The 18,985-nt window shown below is 47.9% G+C and overlaps 26 non-coding genes across 26 annotated transcripts; all 26 read right to left on the reverse strand.

Annotated features, from left to right (window-relative positions):
- Positions 1–263: 263 nt before the first annotated feature.
- Positions 264–382, reverse strand: TRNAL-CAA (transfer RNA leucine (anticodon CAA)). Its single transcript has 2 exons — positions 345–382; positions 264–309 (listed from the first exon to the last, which is right to left on the reverse strand). It is a non-coding gene; the product is annotated as a tRNA-Leu (tRNA).
- Positions 383–631: 249 nt separating this feature from the next.
- On the reverse strand, positions 632–750 carry TRNAL-CAA (transfer RNA leucine (anticodon CAA)). The gene is made up of 2 exons: positions 713–750; positions 632–677 (listed from the first exon to the last, which is right to left on the reverse strand). It is a non-coding gene; the product is annotated as a tRNA-Leu (tRNA).
- A 796-nt stretch (positions 751–1,546) lies between these two features.
- TRNAL-UAA (transfer RNA leucine (anticodon UAA)) lies at positions 1,547–1,665 on the reverse strand. Its single transcript has 2 exons — positions 1,628–1,665; positions 1,547–1,592 (listed from the first exon to the last, which is right to left on the reverse strand). It is a non-coding gene; the product is annotated as a tRNA-Leu (tRNA).
- A 967-nt stretch (positions 1,666–2,632) lies between these two features.
- On the reverse strand, positions 2,633–2,751 carry TRNAL-CAA (transfer RNA leucine (anticodon CAA)). The gene is made up of 2 exons: positions 2,714–2,751; positions 2,633–2,678 (listed from the first exon to the last, which is right to left on the reverse strand). It is a non-coding gene; the product is annotated as a tRNA-Leu (tRNA).
- A 1,347-nt stretch (positions 2,752–4,098) lies between these two features.
- TRNAL-CAA (transfer RNA leucine (anticodon CAA)) lies at positions 4,099–4,217 on the reverse strand. Its single transcript has 2 exons — positions 4,180–4,217; positions 4,099–4,144 (listed from the first exon to the last, which is right to left on the reverse strand). It is a non-coding gene; the product is annotated as a tRNA-Leu (tRNA).
- A 64-nt stretch (positions 4,218–4,281) lies between these two features.
- Positions 4,282–4,400, reverse strand: TRNAL-UAA (transfer RNA leucine (anticodon UAA)). Its single transcript has 2 exons — positions 4,363–4,400; positions 4,282–4,327 (listed from the first exon to the last, which is right to left on the reverse strand). It is a non-coding gene; the product is annotated as a tRNA-Leu (tRNA).
- A 249-nt stretch (positions 4,401–4,649) lies between these two features.
- Positions 4,650–4,768, reverse strand: TRNAL-CAA (transfer RNA leucine (anticodon CAA)). The gene is made up of 2 exons: positions 4,731–4,768; positions 4,650–4,686 (listed from the first exon to the last, which is right to left on the reverse strand). It is a non-coding gene; the product is annotated as a tRNA-Leu (tRNA).
- A 425-nt stretch (positions 4,769–5,193) lies between these two features.
- On the reverse strand, positions 5,194–5,312 carry TRNAL-UAA (transfer RNA leucine (anticodon UAA)). The gene is made up of 2 exons: positions 5,275–5,312; positions 5,194–5,239 (listed from the first exon to the last, which is right to left on the reverse strand). It is a non-coding gene; the product is annotated as a tRNA-Leu (tRNA).
- A 61-nt stretch (positions 5,313–5,373) lies between these two features.
- Positions 5,374–5,492, reverse strand: TRNAL-UAA (transfer RNA leucine (anticodon UAA)). The gene is made up of 2 exons: positions 5,455–5,492; positions 5,374–5,419 (listed from the first exon to the last, which is right to left on the reverse strand). It is a non-coding gene; the product is annotated as a tRNA-Leu (tRNA).
- Positions 5,493–6,466: 974 nt separating this feature from the next.
- TRNAL-CAA (transfer RNA leucine (anticodon CAA)) lies at positions 6,467–6,585 on the reverse strand. Its single transcript has 2 exons — positions 6,548–6,585; positions 6,467–6,512 (listed from the first exon to the last, which is right to left on the reverse strand). It is a non-coding gene; the product is annotated as a tRNA-Leu (tRNA).
- A 1,712-nt stretch (positions 6,586–8,297) lies between these two features.
- Positions 8,298–8,416, reverse strand: TRNAL-UAA (transfer RNA leucine (anticodon UAA)). The gene is made up of 2 exons: positions 8,379–8,416; positions 8,298–8,343 (listed from the first exon to the last, which is right to left on the reverse strand). It is a non-coding gene; the product is annotated as a tRNA-Leu (tRNA).
- Positions 8,417–9,395: 979 nt separating this feature from the next.
- Positions 9,396–9,514, reverse strand: TRNAS-UGA (transfer RNA serine (anticodon UGA)). The gene is made up of 2 exons: positions 9,477–9,514; positions 9,396–9,441 (listed from the first exon to the last, which is right to left on the reverse strand). It is a non-coding gene; the product is annotated as a tRNA-Ser (tRNA).
- Positions 9,515–9,762: 248 nt separating this feature from the next.
- Positions 9,763–9,881, reverse strand: TRNAL-CAA (transfer RNA leucine (anticodon CAA)). Its single transcript has 2 exons — positions 9,844–9,881; positions 9,763–9,808 (listed from the first exon to the last, which is right to left on the reverse strand). It is a non-coding gene; the product is annotated as a tRNA-Leu (tRNA).
- A 436-nt stretch (positions 9,882–10,317) lies between these two features.
- TRNAL-CAA (transfer RNA leucine (anticodon CAA)) lies at positions 10,318–10,436 on the reverse strand. The gene is made up of 2 exons: positions 10,399–10,436; positions 10,318–10,363 (listed from the first exon to the last, which is right to left on the reverse strand). It is a non-coding gene; the product is annotated as a tRNA-Leu (tRNA).
- Positions 10,437–10,499: 63 nt separating this feature from the next.
- Positions 10,500–10,618, reverse strand: TRNAL-UAA (transfer RNA leucine (anticodon UAA)). The gene is made up of 2 exons: positions 10,581–10,618; positions 10,500–10,545 (listed from the first exon to the last, which is right to left on the reverse strand). It is a non-coding gene; the product is annotated as a tRNA-Leu (tRNA).
- Positions 10,619–11,585: 967 nt separating this feature from the next.
- Positions 11,586–11,704, reverse strand: TRNAL-CAA (transfer RNA leucine (anticodon CAA)). The gene is made up of 2 exons: positions 11,667–11,704; positions 11,586–11,631 (listed from the first exon to the last, which is right to left on the reverse strand). It is a non-coding gene; the product is annotated as a tRNA-Leu (tRNA).
- Positions 11,705–11,953: 249 nt separating this feature from the next.
- On the reverse strand, positions 11,954–12,072 carry TRNAL-CAA (transfer RNA leucine (anticodon CAA)). Its single transcript has 2 exons — positions 12,035–12,072; positions 11,954–11,999 (listed from the first exon to the last, which is right to left on the reverse strand). It is a non-coding gene; the product is annotated as a tRNA-Leu (tRNA).
- A 63-nt stretch (positions 12,073–12,135) lies between these two features.
- Positions 12,136–12,254, reverse strand: TRNAL-CAA (transfer RNA leucine (anticodon CAA)). Its single transcript has 2 exons — positions 12,217–12,254; positions 12,136–12,181 (listed from the first exon to the last, which is right to left on the reverse strand). It is a non-coding gene; the product is annotated as a tRNA-Leu (tRNA).
- A 1,534-nt stretch (positions 12,255–13,788) lies between these two features.
- On the reverse strand, positions 13,789–13,907 carry TRNAL-UAA (transfer RNA leucine (anticodon UAA)). Its single transcript has 2 exons — positions 13,870–13,907; positions 13,789–13,834 (listed from the first exon to the last, which is right to left on the reverse strand). It is a non-coding gene; the product is annotated as a tRNA-Leu (tRNA).
- Positions 13,908–14,338: 431 nt separating this feature from the next.
- On the reverse strand, positions 14,339–14,457 carry TRNAL-CAA (transfer RNA leucine (anticodon CAA)). The gene is made up of 2 exons: positions 14,420–14,457; positions 14,339–14,384 (listed from the first exon to the last, which is right to left on the reverse strand). It is a non-coding gene; the product is annotated as a tRNA-Leu (tRNA).
- Positions 14,458–15,249: 792 nt separating this feature from the next.
- On the reverse strand, positions 15,250–15,368 carry TRNAL-UAA (transfer RNA leucine (anticodon UAA)). Its single transcript has 2 exons — positions 15,331–15,368; positions 15,250–15,295 (listed from the first exon to the last, which is right to left on the reverse strand). It is a non-coding gene; the product is annotated as a tRNA-Leu (tRNA).
- Positions 15,369–15,429: 61 nt separating this feature from the next.
- TRNAL-UAA (transfer RNA leucine (anticodon UAA)) lies at positions 15,430–15,548 on the reverse strand. Its single transcript has 2 exons — positions 15,511–15,548; positions 15,430–15,475 (listed from the first exon to the last, which is right to left on the reverse strand). It is a non-coding gene; the product is annotated as a tRNA-Leu (tRNA).
- Positions 15,549–15,610: 62 nt separating this feature from the next.
- Positions 15,611–15,729, reverse strand: TRNAL-CAA (transfer RNA leucine (anticodon CAA)). The gene is made up of 2 exons: positions 15,692–15,729; positions 15,611–15,656 (listed from the first exon to the last, which is right to left on the reverse strand). It is a non-coding gene; the product is annotated as a tRNA-Leu (tRNA).
- Positions 15,730–16,522: 793 nt separating this feature from the next.
- Positions 16,523–16,641, reverse strand: TRNAL-CAA (transfer RNA leucine (anticodon CAA)). Its single transcript has 2 exons — positions 16,604–16,641; positions 16,523–16,568 (listed from the first exon to the last, which is right to left on the reverse strand). It is a non-coding gene; the product is annotated as a tRNA-Leu (tRNA).
- Positions 16,642–17,440: 799 nt separating this feature from the next.
- TRNAL-CAA (transfer RNA leucine (anticodon CAA)) lies at positions 17,441–17,559 on the reverse strand. Its single transcript has 2 exons — positions 17,522–17,559; positions 17,441–17,486 (listed from the first exon to the last, which is right to left on the reverse strand). It is a non-coding gene; the product is annotated as a tRNA-Leu (tRNA).
- A 799-nt stretch (positions 17,560–18,358) lies between these two features.
- TRNAL-CAA (transfer RNA leucine (anticodon CAA)) lies at positions 18,359–18,477 on the reverse strand. The gene is made up of 2 exons: positions 18,440–18,477; positions 18,359–18,404 (listed from the first exon to the last, which is right to left on the reverse strand). It is a non-coding gene; the product is annotated as a tRNA-Leu (tRNA).
- Positions 18,478–18,985: the final 508 nt, after the last annotated feature.

Consider the following 18,985-nt stretch of genomic DNA (forward strand, 5'->3'; position numbering starts at 1 on the left):
CTCGGCCATTCTGCCACGATATTTTAGTCCTAACCAAAGGAGACACTGGCTTTGTTCTTGTACTAAAATAAAAAAAGTTTGTCCGAAGTGAGATTCGAACCCACGCACACATACGTGGAACAGAAGCCTCGTTCAACTCGCATCACCGGGCAAGGTTTCCTTTCAGTCTGGCGCCTTGGACCACTCGGCCATTCTGATACGATATGTCAGCCCCAGCAAAAGGAGACACTGATTTTGTTTCGTTAGTGAAGTAAAAAAAAGTTTATCGGAAGAGGGATTCGAACCCACGCCCACATACGTGGACCAGAAGCCTCGTTCAACCCCTATCACTGGGCATGGTTTCTCTTGAGTCTGGCGCCTTAGACCACTCGACCATTCTGACACGATATTTCAGCCCCAGCAAAAGGAGACACTGACTTTGTTCTGTTAGTGAAGTAAAAAAAAAGTTTGTTGGAAGAGAGATTCGAACCCACGCCCACATACGTAGACCAGAAGCCTCGTTCAACCCCTATCACTGGGCAAGGATTCCCTTGAGTCTGGCGCCTTAGACCACTCGGCCATTCTGACACGACATAGCTGCCCCAGCAAAAGAAGACACTGACTTCGTGCTGGTAGTAAAGTAAAAAAAGTTTGTCAGAAGTGGGATTCGAACCCACGCCCACATACGTGGACCAGAAGCCTCGTTCAACCCGTATCACTGGGCAAGGTTTCGCTTGAGTCTGGAGCCTTAGACCACTCGGCCATTCTGACACGATATTTCAGCCCCAGCAAAAGGAGACACTGACTTTGTGCTGGTAGTAAAGTAAACAAAAGAGCTTCTCAGAAGTGGGATTTCAACCGACGCCCTCATACGTAGACCAGAAGCCTCGTTAAACCAGTATCACTGGGCAAGGTTTTCCTTACGTCTGGCGCCTTGGACCACTCGGCCATCCTGACAGGAAATTTCAGCCCAGCAAAAGGAGACACTGACTTTCTTCTGGTAGTAAATTAAAAAAAATTGACAGAAGTGAGATTCGAACCCACGCACACTTACGTGGACCAGAGGCCTCGTTCAACTCGCATCACCGGGCAAGGTTTCCCTTCAGTCTGGCGCCTTACACCACTCGGCCATTCTGATACGATATGTCAGCCCCAGCAAAAGGAGATGCTGACTTTGTTCTGTTAGTGAAGTAAAAAAAAGTTTGTCAGAAGAGGGGTTCGAACCCACGCACACATACGTGGACCAGAAGCCTCGTTCAACTCGTGTCACTGGGCAAGGTTTCCCTTGAGTCTGGCGCCTTAGACCACTCGGCCATTCTGATACGATATATCAGCCCCAGCAAAAGATGACACTGACTTTATGCTCGTAGTAAAGTAAAAAAAATTGTCTGAAGTTGGATTTGAACCCACGCCCACACACCTAGTCCAGAAGCCTCATTCAACCCCCATCACTGAGCAAGGTTTCTCTTGAGTCTGGCGCCTTAGACCACTCGGCCATTCGGACACGACATACCAACCCAGCAAAAGGAGACACTGACATTGTTCTGTTAGTAAAGTAAAAAAAGTTTGTCAGAAGTGGGATTCGAACCCACGCCTACATACGTGGACCAGAAGCCTCGTTCAACCCGTATCACTGGGCAAGGTTTCCTTTAAGTCTGGCGCCTTGGACCACTCGGCCATTCTGACACGATATTTCAGCCCAGCAAAAGGAGACACTGACTTTTTTCTGGTAGTAGATTAAAAAATTTTGTCAGAGGTGGGATTCGAACTCACGCACACATAGGTGGACCAGAAGCCTCGTTCAACTCGAATGACTGGGCAAGGTTTCCCTTGAGTCTAGCACCTTCGACATCTCGGCCATTCTGACACAATATTTCAGCCCAGCAAAAGTAGACACTGACTTTGTGCTGGCAGTAAATTTAAAAAAATTGACAGAAGTGAGATTCGAACCCACGCACACATGGACCAGAAGCCTCGTTCAACTCGCATCACCGGGCAAGGTTTCCCTTCAGTGTGGAGCCTTAGACCACTCGGCCATTCTGACACAATTTTTCTGCCCAGCAAAAGGAGACACTGACTTTGTTCTGGTAGTAAAGTAAAAAAAAGTTTGTCAGAATAGGATTCGAACCCACGCCCACATACGTGGACCAGATGCCTCGTTCAACCCGTATCACTGGGCAAGGTTTCGCTTGAGTCTGGAGCCTTAGACCACTCGACCACTCTGACACGATATTTCAGCCCCAGCAAAAGAAGACACTGACTTTGTGCTGGTAGTAAAGTAAAAAAAAGAACTTCTCAGAAGAGGGATTTTAACCCACGCCCACATACGTAGACCAGAAGCCCCGTTCAACCCGTATCCCTAGGCAAGGTTTCCCTTGAGTCTGGTGCCTTAGACCACTCGACCATTCTGACAGGGTATTTCAGCCACAGCAAAAAAACACTGACTTTATGCTGGTAGTAAAGTAAAAAAAAGATTGTCAGAAGTGGGATTCGAACCACGTCCACATACGTGGACCAAAGGCCTCGTTCAACCCGTATCACTGGGCAAGGTTTCCCTTAAGTCTGGCGCCTTCGACCACTCGGCCATTCTGACACAATATTTCGGCCCAGCAAAAGAAGACGCTGACTCTGTGCTGGTAGTAAAGAAAAAAATTGACAGAAGTGGGATTCGAACCCACGCACACATACGTGTACCAGAAGCCTCGTTCAACTCGTATCACTGGGCAAGGTTTCCCTTGAGTCTGGAGCCTTAGACCACTCGACCATTCTGACACGATATTTCAGTTCCAGCAAAAAAAACACTGACTTTATGCTGGTAGTAAAGTAAAAAAAAGATTGTCAGAAGTGGGATTCGAACCCACGTCCACATACGTGGACCAAAGGCCTCGTTTAACCCGAATCACCGGGCAATGTTTCCCTTAAGTCTGGTGCCTTAGACAACTCGGCCGTTCAGACACGATATATAAGCTGAAGCAAAGGAAGACACTGACTTTGTTCTGGTAGTAAAGTAAAAAACGTTTGTCAGAAGTGGGATTCGCACCCACGCACACATACATGGACCAGAAGCCTCGTTTATCTCGTATGACTGGGCACGGTTTCCCTTGAGTCTGGCGCCTTGGACCACTCGGCCATTCTGACACGATGTTTCAGCCCAGCAAAAGGAGACACTGACTTTCTTCTGGTAGTAGATTAAAAAAATTTTGTCAGAAGTTGGATTCGAACCCACGCACACATACGTGGACCAGAAGCCTCGTTCAACCCGTATCACTGGGCAAGGTTTTCCTTGAGTCTGGAGCCTTAGACCACTCGACCATTCTGACACGATATTTCAGCCCCAGCAAAAGGAGACACTGACTTTGTTCTGTTAGTGAAGTAAAAAAAAAGTTTGTTGGAAGAGAGATTCGAACCCACGCCCACATACGTAGACCAGAAGCCTCGTTCAACCCCTATCACTGGGCAAGGATTCCCTTGAGTCTGGCGCCTTAGACCACTCGGCCATTCTGACACGACATAGCTGCCCCAGCAAAAGAAGACACTGACTTCGTGCTGGTAGTAAAGTAAAAAAAGAGCTTCTCAGAAGTGGGATTTCAACCCACGCCCACATACGTAGGCCAGAGGCCTCGTTCAACCCGTATCACTGGGCAAGGTTTCCCTTAAGTCTGGCGCCTTGGACCACTCGGCCATTCTGACACGATATTTCAGCCCAGCAAAAGGAGACACTGACTTTGTTCTGGTAGTATATTTAAAAATTTTGTCAGAAGTGGGATTCGAACTCACGCACACATAGGTGGACCAGAAGCCTCGTTCAACTGGAATGACTGGGCAAGGTTTCCCCTGAGTCTAGCACCTTCGACCACTCGGCCATTCGGACACAAATTTCAGCCCAGCAAAAGGAGACACTGACTTTGTGCTGGTAGTAAATTAAAAAAAAAATTGACAGAAGTGGGATTCGAACCCACGCACACACACATGCACCAGAAGCCTCATTCAACTCGTATCACTGGGCAAGGTTTCCCTTGAGTCTGGCGCCTTAGACCACTCGGCCATTCTGATACGATATATCAGCCCCACCAAAAGATGGCACTGACTTTATGCTCGTAGTAAAGTAAAATAAGAGTTTGTCTGAAGTGGGATTTGAACCCACGCCCACACACCTAGACCAGAAGCCTCGTTCAACCCGTATCACTGAGCAAGGATTCCCTTGAGTCTGGCGCCTTAGACCACTCGGCCATTCTGACACGACATATCAACCCAGCAAAAGAAGACACTGACATCGTGCTGGTAGTAAAGTAAAAAAAAGTTTGTCAGAAGTGGGATTCGAACCCACGCACACATACGTGGACCAGAAGCCTCGTTAAACTCGTATCACTGGGCAAGGTTTACCTTAAGTCTGGCGCCTTCGACCACACGGCCATTCTGACACAATATTTCAGCCCCAGCAAAAGGAGACACTGACTTTGTGCTGGTAGTAAAGTAAAAAAAAAGAGCTTCTCAGAAGTGGGATTTCAACCCGCGCCCACATACGTAGACCAGAGGCCTCGTTCAACCCGTATCACTGGGCAAGGTTTCCCTTAAGTCTGGCGCCTTGGACCACTCGGCCATTCTGACACGATATTTCAGCCCAGCAAAAGGAGACACTGACTTTGTTCTGGTAGTAGATTTAAAAATTTTGTCAGAAGTGGGATTCGAACTCACGCACACATAGATGGACCAGAAGCCTCGTTCAACTCGAATGACTGGGCAAGGTTTCCCTTGAGTCTAGCACCTTCGACCACTCGGCCATTCTGACACAATATTTCAGCCCAGCAAAAGGAGACACTGACTTTGTGCTGGTAGTAAATTAAAAAAAATTGACAGAAGTGGGATTCGAACCCAAGCACACATGGACCAGAAGCCTCGTTCAACTCGCATCACCGGGCAAGGTTTCCCTTCAGTCTGGCGCCTTAGACCACTCGGCCATTCTGACACAATTTTTCTGCCCAGCAAAAGGAGACACTGACTTTGTTCTGGTAGTAAAGTGAAAAAAAGTTTGTCAGAGTAGGATTCGAACCCACGCCCACATACGTGGACCAGAAGCCTCGTTCAACCCGTATCACTGGGCAAGGGTTCCCTTGAGTCTGGAGCCTTAGACCACTCGACCATTCTGACACGATATTTCAGCCCCAGCAAAAGAAGACACTGACTTTGTGCTGGTAGTAAAGTAAAAAAAGAACTTCTCAGAAGTGGGATTTTAACCCACGCCCACATACGTAGACCAGAAGCCTCGTTCAACCCGTATCGCTGGGCAAGGTTTCCTTTAAGTCTGGTGCCTTGGACCACTCGGCCATTCTGACACGATATTTCAGACCAGCAAAAGAAGACACTGACTTTCTTCTGGTAGTAGATTAAAAAATTTGTCAGAAGTGGGATTCAAACCCACGCCCCCATACGTGGACCAGAAGCCTCGTTCAACCCGTATCACTGGGCAAGGTTTCCCTTAAGTCTGGCGCCTTCAACCACTCGGCCATTCTGACACAACATTTCGGCCCAGCAAAAGAAGACGCTGACTCTGTGCTGGTAGTAAAGTAAAAAAAATTGACAGAAGTGGGATTCGAACCCACGCACACATACGTGTACCAGAAGCCTCGTTCAACTCGTATCACTGGGCAAGGTTTCCCTTGAGTCTGGAGCCTTAGACCACTCGACCAATCTGACACGATATTTCAGCCCCAGCAAAAAAACACTGACTTTATGCTGGTAGTAAAGTAAAAAAAGTTTGTCAGAAGTGGGATTCGAACCCACGACCACATACGTGGACCAAAGGCCTCGTTTAACCCGTATCACCGGGCAATGTTTCCCTTAAGTCTGGTGCCTTAGACAACACAGCCGTTCTGACACGATGTATAAGCTGAAGCAAAGGAAGACACTGACTTTGTTCTGGTAGAAAATTAAAAAAAGTTTGTCAGAAATGGGATTCGCACCCACGCACACATACGTGGAGCAGAAGCCTCGTTTATCTCGTATGACTGGGCAAGGTTTCCCTTGAGTCTAGCACCTTCGACCACTCGGCCATTCTGACACAATATTTCAGCCCAGCAAATGGAGACACTGACTTTGTGCTGGTAGTAAATTAAAAAAAAATTGACAGAAGTGAGATTCGAACCCACGCACACATACGTGGACCAGAAACCTCGTTCAACTCGCATCACCGGGCAAGGTTTCCCTTCAGTCTGGCGCCTTACACCACTCGGCCGTTCTGACCCGATATGTCAGCCCCAGCAAAAGGAGACGCTGACTTTGTTCTGTTAGTGAAGTAAAAAAAGTTTGTCAGAAGAGGGATTCGAACCCACGCACACACACGTGCACCAGAAGCCTCATTCAACTCGTATCACTGGGTAAGGTTTCCCTTGAGTCTGGCGCGTTAGACCACTCGGCCATTCTGATACGACATAGCTGCCCCAGCAAAAGAAGACACTGACTTCGTGCTGGTAGTAAAGTAAAAAAAGTTTGTCAGAAGTGGGATTCGAACCCACGCCCACATATGTGGACCAGAAGCCTCGTTCAACCCGTATCACTGGGCAAGGTTTCCCTTGAGTCTGGCGCCTTAGACCACTCGGCCATTCTGACACGATATTTCAGCCCCAGCAAAAGGAGACACTGACTTTGATCTGTTAGTGAAGTAAAAAAAAGTTTGTTGGAAGAGAGATTCGAACCCACGCCCACATACGTAGACCAGAAGCCTCGTTCAACCCCTATCACTGGGCAAGGATTCCCTTGAGTCTGGCGCCTTAGACCACTCGGCCATTCTGACACGACATAGCTGCCCCAGCAAAAGAAGACACTGACTTCGTGCTGGTAGTAAAGTAAAAAAAGAGCTTCTCAGAAGTGGGATTTCAACCCACGCCCACATACGTAGACCAGAGGCCTCATTCAACCCGTATCACTGGGCAAGGTTTCCCTTAAGTCTGGCGCCTTGGACCACTCGGCCATTCTGACACGATATTTCAGCCCAGCAAAAGGAGACACTGACTTTGTTCTGGTAGTAGATTTAAAAACTTTGTCAGAAGTGGGATTCGAACTCACGCACACATAGGTGGACCAGAAGCCTCGTTCAACTGGAATGACTGGGCAAGGTTTCCCATGAGTCTAGCACCTTCGACCACTCGGCCATTCGGACACAATATTTCAGCCCAGCAAAAGGAGACACTGACTTTGTGCTGGTAGTAAATTAAAAAAAAATTGACAGAAGTGGGATTCGAACCCACGCACACACACATGCACCAGAAGCCTCATTCAACTCGTATCACTGGGCAAGGTTTCCCTTGAGTCTGGCGCCTTAGACCACTCGGCCATTCTGATACGATATATCAGCCCCAGCAAAAGATGGCACTGACTTTATGCTCGTAGTAAAGTAAAATAAGAGTTTCTCTGAAGTGGGATTTGAACCCACGCCCACACACCTAGACCAGAAGCCTCGTTCAACCCGTATCACTGAGCAAGGTTTCTCTTGAGTCTGGCGCCTTAGACCACTCGGCCATTCGGACACGACATATCAACCCAGCAAAAGGAGACACTGACTTTGTTCTGTTAGTGAAGTAAAAAAAAGTTTGTTGGAAGAGAGATTCGAACCCACGCCCACATACGTAGACCAGAAGCCTCGTTCAACCCCTATCACTGGGCAAGGATTCCCTTGAGTCTGGCGCCTTAGACCACTCGGCCATTCTGACACGACAGAGCTGCCCCAGCAAAAGAAGACACTGACTTCGTGCTGGTAGTAAAGTAAAAAAGAGTTTGTCTGAAGTGGGATTTGAACCCACGCCCACACACCTAGACCAGAAGCCTCGTTCAACCCGTATCACTGAGCAAGGTTTCTCTTGAGTCTGGCGCCTTAGACCACTCGGCCATTCTGATACGATATGTCAGCCTCACCAAAGAAGACGCTGACTTTGTGCTGGTAGTAATGTAAAAAAATTGACGGAAGTGAGATTCGAACCCACGTCCACATACGTGGACCAAAGGCCTCGTTCAACCCGTATCACTGGGCAATATTTCCCTTGAATCTGGACCCTTAGACCACTCGACCATTTTGACATGATATTTCAGCAACAGCAAAAGAAGACACTGACTTTGTGCTGGTAGTAAAGTAAAAAAAAGACCTTCTCAGAAGGGGGATTTCAGCCCACGCCCACATACGTAGACGAGAAACCTCGTTCAACTCGTATCACTGGGCAAGGTTTCCCTTAAGTGTGGCGCCTTGGACCACTCGGCCATTCTGACACGATATTTCAGCCCAGCAAAAGGAGACACTGACTTTCTTCTGGTAGTAGATTAAAAAATTTTGTCAGAAGTGGGATTCGAACCCACGCCCACATACGTGGACCAGAAGCCTCGTTCAAACCGTATCACTGGGCAAGGTTTCCCTTAAGTTTGGCGCCTTCGACCACTCGGCCTTTCTGACACGATATTTCTGCCCAGCAAAAGGAGACACTGACTTTGTTCTGGTAGTAAAGTAAAAAAAATTGTCAGAAGTGGGATTCGAACCCACGCACACATACGTGGACCTGAAGCCTCGTTCAACTCGTATCACTGGGCAAGGTTTCCCTTGAGTCTGGCTCCTTAGTCCACGCGGCCATTCTGATACGATATGTCAGCCCAAGCAAAAGAAGACGCTGACTCTGTGCTGGTAGTAAAGTTAAAAAAAATTGACAGAAGTGGGATTCAAACCCACGCACACATACGTGTACCAGAAGCCTCGTTACACTCGTATCACTGGGCAAGGTTTCCCTTGAGTCTGGCGCCTTAGACAACTCGGCCATTCTGATACGATATATCAGCCCCAGCAAAAGATGACACTGACTTTATGTTCGCAGTAAAGTAAAAAAAAGAGTTTGTCTGAAATGGGATTTGAACCCACGCCCACACACCTGGACCAGAATCCTCGTTCAACCCGTATCACTGAGCAAGGTTTCCCTTAAATCTGGCGCCTTCGACCACTCGGCCATTCTGATACGATATGTCAGCCTCACCAAAGAAGACGCTGACTCTGTGCTGGTAGTAAAGTAAAAAATTTGACGAAAGTGAGATTCGAACCCACGTCCACATACGTGGACCAAAGGCCTCGTTTAACCCGTATCAACGGGCAATGTAACCCTTAAGTCTGGTGCCTTAGACAACTCGGCCGTTCTGACATGATATATAAGCTGCAGGAAAAGAAGACACTGACTTTGTTCTGGTAGTAAAGTAAAAAAAAGTTTGTCAGAAGTAGGATTCGCACCCACGCACACATACTTGGACCAGAAGCCTCGTTCAACTCGTATGACTGGGCACGGTTTCCCTTGAGGCTAGCGCCTCCGACCACTTGGCCATTCTGACACAATATTTCAGCCCTGCAAAAAGAGACACTGACTTTGTGCTGGTAGTAAATAAAAAAAAGAGTTTGTCAGAAGTGGGATTCGAACCCACGCCCACATACGTGGACCAGAAGCCTCATTCAACCCGTATCACTGGGCAAGGTTTCCCTCAAGTCTGGCGCCTTCGACCACTCGGCCATTCTGCCACGATATTTTAGTCCTAACCAAAGGAGACACTGGCTTTGTTCTTGTACTAAAATAAAAAAAGTTTGTCCGAAGTGAGATTCGAACCCACGCACACATACGTGGAACAGAAGCCTCGTTCAACTCGCATCACCGGGCAAGGTTTCCTTTCAGTCTGGCGCCTTGGACCACTCGGCCATTCTGATACGATATGTCAGCCCCAGCAAAAGGAGACACTGATTTTGTTTCGTTAGTGAAGTAAAAAAAAGTTTGTCGGAAGAGGGATTCGAACCCACGCCCACATACGTGGACCAGAAGCCTCGTTCAACCCCTATCACTGGGCATGGTTTCTCTTGAGTCTGGCGCCTTAGACCACTCGACCATTCTGACACGATATTTCAGCCCCAGCAAAAGGAGACACTGACTTTGTTCTGTTAGTGAAGTAAAAAAAAAGTTTGTTGGAAGAGAGATTCGAACCCACGCCCACATACGTAGACCAGAAGCCTCGTTCAACCCCTATCACTGGGCAAGGATTTCCTTGAGTCTGGCGCCTTAGACCACTCGGCCATTCTGACACGATATTTCAGCCCCAGCAAAAGGAGACACTGACTTTGTGCTGGTAGTAAAGTAAACAAAAGAGCTTCTCAGAAGTGGGATTTCAACCGACGCCCTCATACGTAGACCAGAAGCCTCGTTAAACCCGTATCACTGGGCAAGGTTTTCCTTAAGTCTGGCGCCTTGGACCACTCGGCCATCCTGACACGATATTTCAGCCCAGCAAAAGATGACACTGACTTTATGCTCGTAGTAAAGTAAAAAAAAAGTTTGTCTGAAGTAGGATTTGAACCCACGCCCACACACCTAGTCCAGAAGCCTCATTCAACCCGTATCACTGAGCAAGGTTTCTCTTGAGTCTGGCGCCTTAGACCACTCGGCCATTCGGACACGACATACCAACCCAGCAAAAGGAGACACTGACATTGTTCTGTTAGTAAAGTAAAAAAAGTTTGTCAGAAGTGGGATTCGAACCCACGCCCACATACGTGGACCAGAAGCCTCGTTCAACCCGTATCACTGGGCAAGGTTTCCTTTAAGTCTGGCGCCTTGGACCACTCGGCCATTCTGACACGATATTTCAGTCCAGCAAAAGGAGACACTGACTTTTTTCTGGTAGTAGATTAAAAAATTTTGTCAGAGGTGGGATTCGAACTCACGCACACATAGGTGGACCAGAAGCCTCGTTCAACTCGAATGACTGGGCAAGGTTTCCCTTGAGTCTAGCACCTTCGACATCTCGGCCATTCTGACACAATATTTCAGCCCAGCAAAAGGAGACACTGACTTTGTGCTGGCAGTAAATTTAAAAAAATTGACAGAAGTGAGATTCGAACCCACGCACACATGGACCAGAAGCCTCGTTCAACTCGCATCACCGGGCAAGGTTTCCCTTCAGTGTGGAGCCTTAGACCACTCGGCCATTCTGACACAATTTTTCTGCCCAGCAAAAGGAGACACTGACTTTGTTCTGGTAGTAAAGTAAAAAAAAGTTTGTCAGAATAGGATTCGAACCCACGCCCACATACGTGGACCAGATGCCTCGTTCAACCCGTATCACTGGGCAAGGTTTCGCTTGAGTCTGGAGCCTTAGACCACTCGACCATTCTGACACGATATTTCAGCCCCAGCAAAAGAAGACACTGACTTTGTGCTGGTAGTAAAGTAAAAAAAGAACTTCTCAGAAGAGGGATTTTAACCCACGCCCACATACGTAGACCAGAAGCCCCGTTCAACCCGTATCACTGGGCAAGGTTTCCCTTGAGTCTGGTGCCTTAGACCACTCGACCATTCTGACACGGTATTTCAGCCCCAGCAAAAAAAACACTGACTTTATGCTGGTAGTAAAGTAAAAAAAGATTGTCAGAAGTGGGATTCGAACCACGTCCACATACGTGGACCAAAGGCCTCGTTCAACCCGTATCACTGGGCAAGGTTTCCCTTAAGTCTGGCGCCTTCGACCACTCGGCCATTCTGACACAATATTTCGGCCCAGCAAAAGAAGACGCTGACTCTGTGCTGGTAGTAAAGTAAAAAAATTGACAGAAGTGGGATTCGAACCCACGCACACATACGTGTACCAGAAGCCTCGTTCAACTCGTATCACTGGGCAAGGTTTCCCTTGAGTCTGGAGCCTTAGACCACTCGACCATTCTGACACGATATTTCAGTTCCAGCAAAAAAAAAACACTGACTTTATGCTGGTAGTAAAGTAAAAAAAAGATTGTCAGAAGTGGGATTCGAACCCACGTCCACATACCTGGACCAAAGGCCTCGTTTAACCCGTATCACCGGGCAATGTTTCCCTTAAGTCTGGTGCCTTAGACAACTCGGCCGTTCTGACACGATATATAAGCTGAAGCAAAGGAAGACACTGACTTTGTTCTGGTAGTAAAGTAAAAAACGTTTGTCAGAAGTGGGATTCGCACCCACGCACACATACGTGGACCAGAAGCCTCGTTTATCTCGTATGACTGGGCACGGTTTCCCTTGAGTCTGGCGCCTTGGACCACTCGGCCATTCTGACACGATGTTTCAGCCCAGCAAAAGGAGACACTGACTTTCTTCTGGTAGTAGATTAAAAAAATTTTGTCAGAAGTGGGATTCGAACCCACGCACACATACGTGGACCAGAAGCCTCGTTCAACCCGTATCACTGGGCAAGGTTTTCCTTGAGTCTGGAGCCTTAGACCACTCGACCATTCTGACACGATATTTCAGCCCCAGCAAAAGGAGACACTGACTTTGTTCTGTTAGTGAAGTAAAAAAAAAGTTTGTTGGAAGAGAGATTCGAACCCACGCCCACATACGTAGACCAGAAGCCTCGTTCAACCCCTATCACTGGGCAAGGATTCCCATGAGTCTGGCGCCTTAGACCACTCGGCCATTCTGACACGACATAGCTGCCCCAGCAAAAGAAGACACTGACTTCGTGCTGGTAGTAAAGTAAAAAAAAGTTTGTCAGAAGTGGAATTTGAACCCACGCCCACATACGTGGACCAGAAGCCTCGTTCAACCCGCACCACTGGGCAAGGTTTCCCTTGTGTCTGGCGCCCTAGACCACTCGGCCATTCTGACACGATATTTCAGCCCCAGCAAAAGGAGACACTGACTTTGTTCTGTTAGTGAAGTAAAAAAAAGTTGTTTGTTGGAAGAGAGATTCGAACCCACGCCCACATACGTAGACCAGAAGCCTCGTTCAACCCCTATCACTGGGCAAGGATTCCCTTGAGTCTGGCGCCTTAGACCACTCGGCCATTCTGACACGACATAGCTGCCCCAGCAAAAGAAGACACTGACTTCGTGCTGGTAGTAAAGTAAAAAAAGAGCTTCTCAGAAGTGGGATTTCAACCCACGCCCACATACGTAGGCCAGAGGCCTCGTTCAACCCGTATCACTGGGCAAGGTTTCCCTTAAGTCTGGCGCCTTGGACCACTCGGCCATTCTGACACGATATTTCAGCCCAGCAAAAGGAGACACTGACTTTGTTCTGGTAGTAGATTTAAAAATTTTGTCAGAAGTGGGATTCGAACTCACGCACACATAGGTGGACCAGAAGCCTCGTTCAACTGGAATGACTGGGCAAGGTTTCCCCTGAGTCTAGCACCTTCGACCACTCGGCCATTCGGACACAAATTTCAGCCCAGCAAAAGGAGACACTGACTTTGTGCTGGTAGTAAATTAAAAAAAATTGACAGAAGTGGGATTCGAACCCACGCACACACACATGCACCAGAAGCCTCATTCAACTCGTATCACTGGGCAAGGTTTCCCTTGAGTCTGGCGCCTTAGACCACTCGGCCATTCTGATACAATATATCAGCCCCACCAAAAGATGGCACTGACTTTATGCTCGTAGTAAAGTAAAATAAGAGTTTGTCTGAAGTGGGATTTGAACCCACGCCCACACACCTAGACCAGAAGCCTCGTTCAACCCGTATCACTGAGCAAGGTTTCTCATGAGTCTGGCGCCTTAGACCACTCGGCCATTCGGACACGACATATCAACCCAGCAAAAGGAGACACTGACATTGTTCTGTTAGTAAAGTAAAAAAAAGTTTGTCAGAAGTTGGATTTGAACCCATGCCCACATACGTGGACCTGAAGCCTCGTTCAACCCGTATCACTGGGCAAGGTTTCCCTTGAGTCTGGCGCCTTTGACCACTCGGCCATTCTGACACGATATATCAGCCCCAGCAAAAGAAGACACTGACATCGTGCTGGTAGTAAAGTAAAAAAAGTTTGTCAGAAGTGGGATTCGAACCCACGCACACATACGTGGACCAGAAGCCTCGTTACACTCGTATCACTGGGCAAGGTTTACCTTAAGTCTGGCGCCTTCGACCACACGGCCATTCTGACACAATATTTCAGCCCAGCAAAAGGAGACACTGACTTTGTTCTGGTAGTAAAGTAAAAAAAAGTTTGTCAGATTAGGATTCGAACCCACGCCCACATACGTGGACCAGAAGCCTCGTTCAACCCGTATCACTGGGCAAGGTTTTCCTTCAGTCTGGAGCCTTAGACCACTCGACCATTCTGACACGATATTTCAGCCCCAGCAAAAGGAGACACTGACTTTGTTCTGTTAGTGAAGTAAAAAAAAGTTTGTTGGAAGAGAGATTCGAACCCACGCCCACATACGTAGACCAGAAGCCTCGTTCAACCTCTATCACTGGGCAAGGATTCCCTTGAGTCTGGCGCCTTGGACCACTCGGCCATTCTGACACGACATAGCTGCCCCAGCAAAAGAAGACACTGTCTTCGTGCTGATAGTAAAGTAAAAAAAAGTTTGTCAGAAGTGGGATTCCAACCCACGCCCACATACGTGGACCAGAAGCCTCGTTCAACCCGTATCACTGGGCAAGGTTTCCCTTGAGTCTGGCGCCTTAGACCACTCGGCCATTCTGACACGATATTTTAGCCCCAGCAAAAGGAGACACTGACTTTGTGCTGGTAGTAAAGTAAAAAAAAGAGCTTCTCAGAAGTGGGATTTCAACCCGCGCCCACATACGTAGACCAGAGGCCTCGTTCAACCCGTATCACTGGGCAAGGTTTCCCTTAAGTCTGGCGCCTTGGACCACTCGGCCATTCTGACACGATATTTCAGCCCAGCAAAAGGAGACACTGACTTTGTTCTGGTAGTAGATTTAAAAATTTTGTCAGAAGTGGGATTCGAACTCACGCACACATAGGTGGACCAGAAGCCTCGTTCAACTCGAATGACTGAGCAAGGTTTCCCTTGAGTCTAGCACCTTCGACCACTCGGCCATTCTGACACAATATTTCAGCCCAGCAAAAGGAGACACTGACTTTGTGCTGGTAGTAAATTAAAAAAAATTGACAGAAGTGGGATTCGAACTCAAGCACACATGGACCAGAAGCCTCGTTCAACTCGCATCACCGGGCAAGGTTTCCCTTCAGTCTGGCGCCTTAGACCACTCGGCCATTCTGACACAATTTTTCTGCCCAGCAAAAGGAGACACTGACTTTGTTTTGGTAGTAAAGTGAAAAAAAGTTTGTCAGAGTAGGATTCGAACCCACGCCCACATACGTGAACCAGAAGCCTCGTTCAACCCGTATCACTGGGCAAGGGTTCCCTTGAGTCTGGAGCCTTAGACCACTCGACCATTCTGACACGATATTTCAGCCCCAGCAAAAGAAGACACTGACTTTGTGCTGGTAGTAAAGTAAAAAAAGAACTTCTCAGAAGTGGGATTTTAACCCACGCCCACATACGTAGACCAGAAGCCTCGTTCAACCCGTATCGCTGGGCAAGGTTTCCTTTAAGTCTGGTGCCTTGGACCACTCGGCCATTCTGACACGATATTTCAGACCAGCAAAAGAAGACACTGACTTTCTTCTGGTAGTAGATTAAAAAATTTGTCAGAAGTGGGATTCAAACCCACGCCCCCATACGTGGACCAGAAGCCTCGTTCAACCCGTATCACTGGGCAAGGTTTCCCTTAAGTCTGGCGCCTTCAACCACTCGGCCATTCTGACACAACATTTCGGCCCAGCAAAAGAAGACGCTGACTCTGTGCTGGTAGTAAAGTAAAAAAAATTGACAGAAGTGGGATTCGAACCCACGCACACATACGTGTACCAGAAGCCTCGTTCAACTCGTATCACTGGGCAAGGTTTCCCTTGAGTCTGGAGCCTTAGACCACTCGACCATTCTGACACGATATTTCAGCCCCAGCAAAAAAACACTGACTTTATGCTGGTAGTAAAGTAAAAAAAGTTTGTCAGAAGTGGGATTCGAACCCACGACCACATACGTGGACCAAAGGCCTCGTTTAACCCGTATCACCGGGCAATGTTTCCCTTAAGTCTGGTGCTTTAGACAACACGGCCGTTCTGACACGATGTATAAGCTGAAGCAAAGGAAGACACTGACTTTGTTCTGGTAGTAAATTAAAAAAAGTTTGTCAGAAATGGGATTCGCACCCACGCACACATACGTGGAGCAGAAGCCTCGTTTATCTCGTATGACTGGGCAAGGTTTCCCTTGAGTCTAGCACCTTCGACCACTCAGCCATTCTGACAAAATATTTCAGCCCAGCAAATGGAGACACTGACTTTGTGCTGGTAGTAAATTAAAAAAAATTGACAGAAGTGAGATTCGAACCCACGCACACATACGTGGACCAGAAACCTCGTTCAACTCGCATCACCGGGCAAGGTTTCCCTTCAGTCTGGCGCCTTACACCACTCGGCCGTTCTGACCCGATATGTCAGCCCCAGCAAAAGGAGACGCTGACTTTGTTCTGTTAGTGAAGTAAAAAAAGTTTGTCAGAAGAGGGATTCGAACCCACGCACACACACGTGCACCAGAAGCCTCATTCAACTCGTATCACTGGGTAAGGTTTCCCTTGAGTCTGGCGCGTTAGACCACTCGGCCATTCTGATACGACATAGCTGCCCCAGCAAAAGAAGAGACTGACTTCGTGCTGGTAGAAAAGTAAAAAAAAGTTTGTCAGAAGTGGGATTCGAACCCACGCCCACATACGTGGACCAGAAGCCTCGTTCAACCCGTATCACTGGGCAAGGTTTCCCTTGAGTCTGGCGCCTTAGACCACTCGGCCATTCTGACACGATATTTCAGCCCCAGCAAAAGGAGACACTGACTTTGTTCTGTTGGTGAAGTAAAAAAAAGTTTGTTGGAAGAGAGATTCGAACCCACGCCCACATACGTAGACCAGAAGCCTCGTTCAACCCCTATCACTGGGCAAGGATTCCCTTGAGTCTGGCGCCTTAGACCACTCGGCCATTCTGACACGACATAGCTGCCCCAGCAAAAGAAGACACTGACTTCGTGTTGGTAGTAAAGTAAAAAAAGAGCTTCTCAGAAGTGGGATTTCAACCCACGCCCACATACGTAGACCAGAGGCCTCGTTCAACCCGTATCACTGGGCAAGGTTTCCCTTAAGTCTGGCGCCTTGGACCACTCGGCCATTCTGACACGATATTTCAGCCCAACAAAAGGAGACACTGACTTTGTTCTGGTAGTAGATTTAAAAACTTTGTCAGAAGTGGGATTCGAACTCACGCACACATAGGTGGACCAGAAGCCTCGTTCAACTGGAATGACTGGGCAAGGTTTCCCCTGAGTCTAGCACCTTCGACCACTCGGCCATTCGGACACAATATTTCAGCCCAGCAAAAGGAGACACTGACTTTGTGCTGGTAGTAAATTAAAAAAAAAATTGACAGAAGTGGGATTCGAACCCACGCACACACACATGCACCAGAAGCCTCATTCAACTCGTATCACTGGGCAAGGTTTCCCTTGAGTCTGGCGCCTTAGACCACTCGGCCGTTCTGATACGATATATCAGCCCCAGCAAAAGATGGCACTGACTTTATGCTCGTAGTAAAGTAAAATAAGAGTTTGTCTGAAGTGGGATTTGAACCCACGCCCACACACCTAGACCAGAAGCCTCGTTCAACCCGTATCACTGAGCAAGGTTTCTCTTGAGTCTGGCGCCTTAGACCACTCGGCCATTCGGACACGACATATCAACCCAGCAAAAGGAGACACTGACATTGTTCTGTTAGTAAAGTAAAAAAAAAGTTTGTCAGAAGTTGGATTCGAACCCATGCCCACATACGTGGACCTGAAGCCTCGTTCAACCCGTATCACTGGGAAAGGTTTCCCTTGAGCCTGGCGCCTTTGACCACTCGGCCATTCTGACACGATATATCAGCCCCAGCAAAAGAAGACACTGACATCGTGCTGGTAGTAAAGTAAAAAAAGTTTGTCAGAAGTGAGATTCGAACCCACGCACACATACGTGGACCAGAAGCCTCGTTACACTCGTATCACTGGGCAAGGCTTACCTTAAGTCTGGCGCCTTCGACCACACGGCCATTCTGACACAATATTTCAGCCCAGCAAAAGGAGACACTGACTTTGTTCTGGTAGTAAAGTAAAAAAAAAGTTTGTCAGATTAGGATTCGAACCCACGCCCACATACGTGGACCAGAAGCCTCGTTCAACCCGTATCACTGGGCAAGGTTTTCCTTCAGTCTGGAGCCTTAGACCACTCGACCATTCTGACACGATTTTTCAGCCCCAGCAAAAGGAGACACTGACTTTGTTCTGTTAGTGAAGTAAAAAAAAGTTTGTTGGAAGAGAGATTCGAACCCACGCCCACATACGTAGACCAGAAGCCTCGTTCAACCCCTATCACTGGGCAAGGATTCCCTTGAGTCTGGCGCCTTAGACCACTCGGCCATTCTGACACGACAGAGCTGCCCCAGGAAAAGAAGACACTGACTTCGTGCTGGTAGTAAAGTAAAAAAGAGTTTGTCTGAAGTGGGATTTGAACCCACGCCCACACACCTAGACCAGAAGCCTCGTTCAACCCGTATCACTGAGCAAGGTTTCTCTTGAGTCTGGCGCCTTAGACCACTCGGCCATTCAGACACGACATATCAACCCAGCAAAAGGAGACACTGACATTGTTCTGTTAGTAAAGTAAAAAAAGTTTGTCAGAAGTTGGATTCGAACCCACGCCCACATACGTGGACAGGAAGCCTTGTTCAACCCGTATCACTGGGCAAGGTTTCCCTTGAGTCTGGCGCCTTAGACAACTCGGTTATTCTGACACGATATATCAGCCCCAGCAAAAGAAGACACTGACTTTATGTTCGCAGTAAAGTAAAAAAAAGAGTTTGTCTGAAATGGGATTTGAACCCACGCCCACACACCTGGACCAGAATCCTCGTTCAACCCGTATCACTGAGCAAGGTTTCCCTTAAATCTGGCGCCTTCGACCACTCGGCCATTCTGATACGATATGTCAGCCTCACCAAAGAAGACGCTGACTCTGTGCTGGTAGTAAAGTAAAAAATTTGACGAAAGTGAGATTCGAACCCACGTCCACATACGTGGACCAAAGGCCTCGTTTAACCCGTATCAACGGGCAATGTAT

Source organism: Rhipicephalus microplus, chromosome 2 (genome assembly GCF_043290135.1).
Source record: "Rhipicephalus microplus isolate Deutch F79 chromosome 2, USDA_Rmic, whole genome shotgun sequence".
Classification (NCBI taxonomy): domain Eukaryota; kingdom Metazoa; phylum Arthropoda; class Arachnida; order Ixodida; family Ixodidae; genus Rhipicephalus; species Rhipicephalus microplus.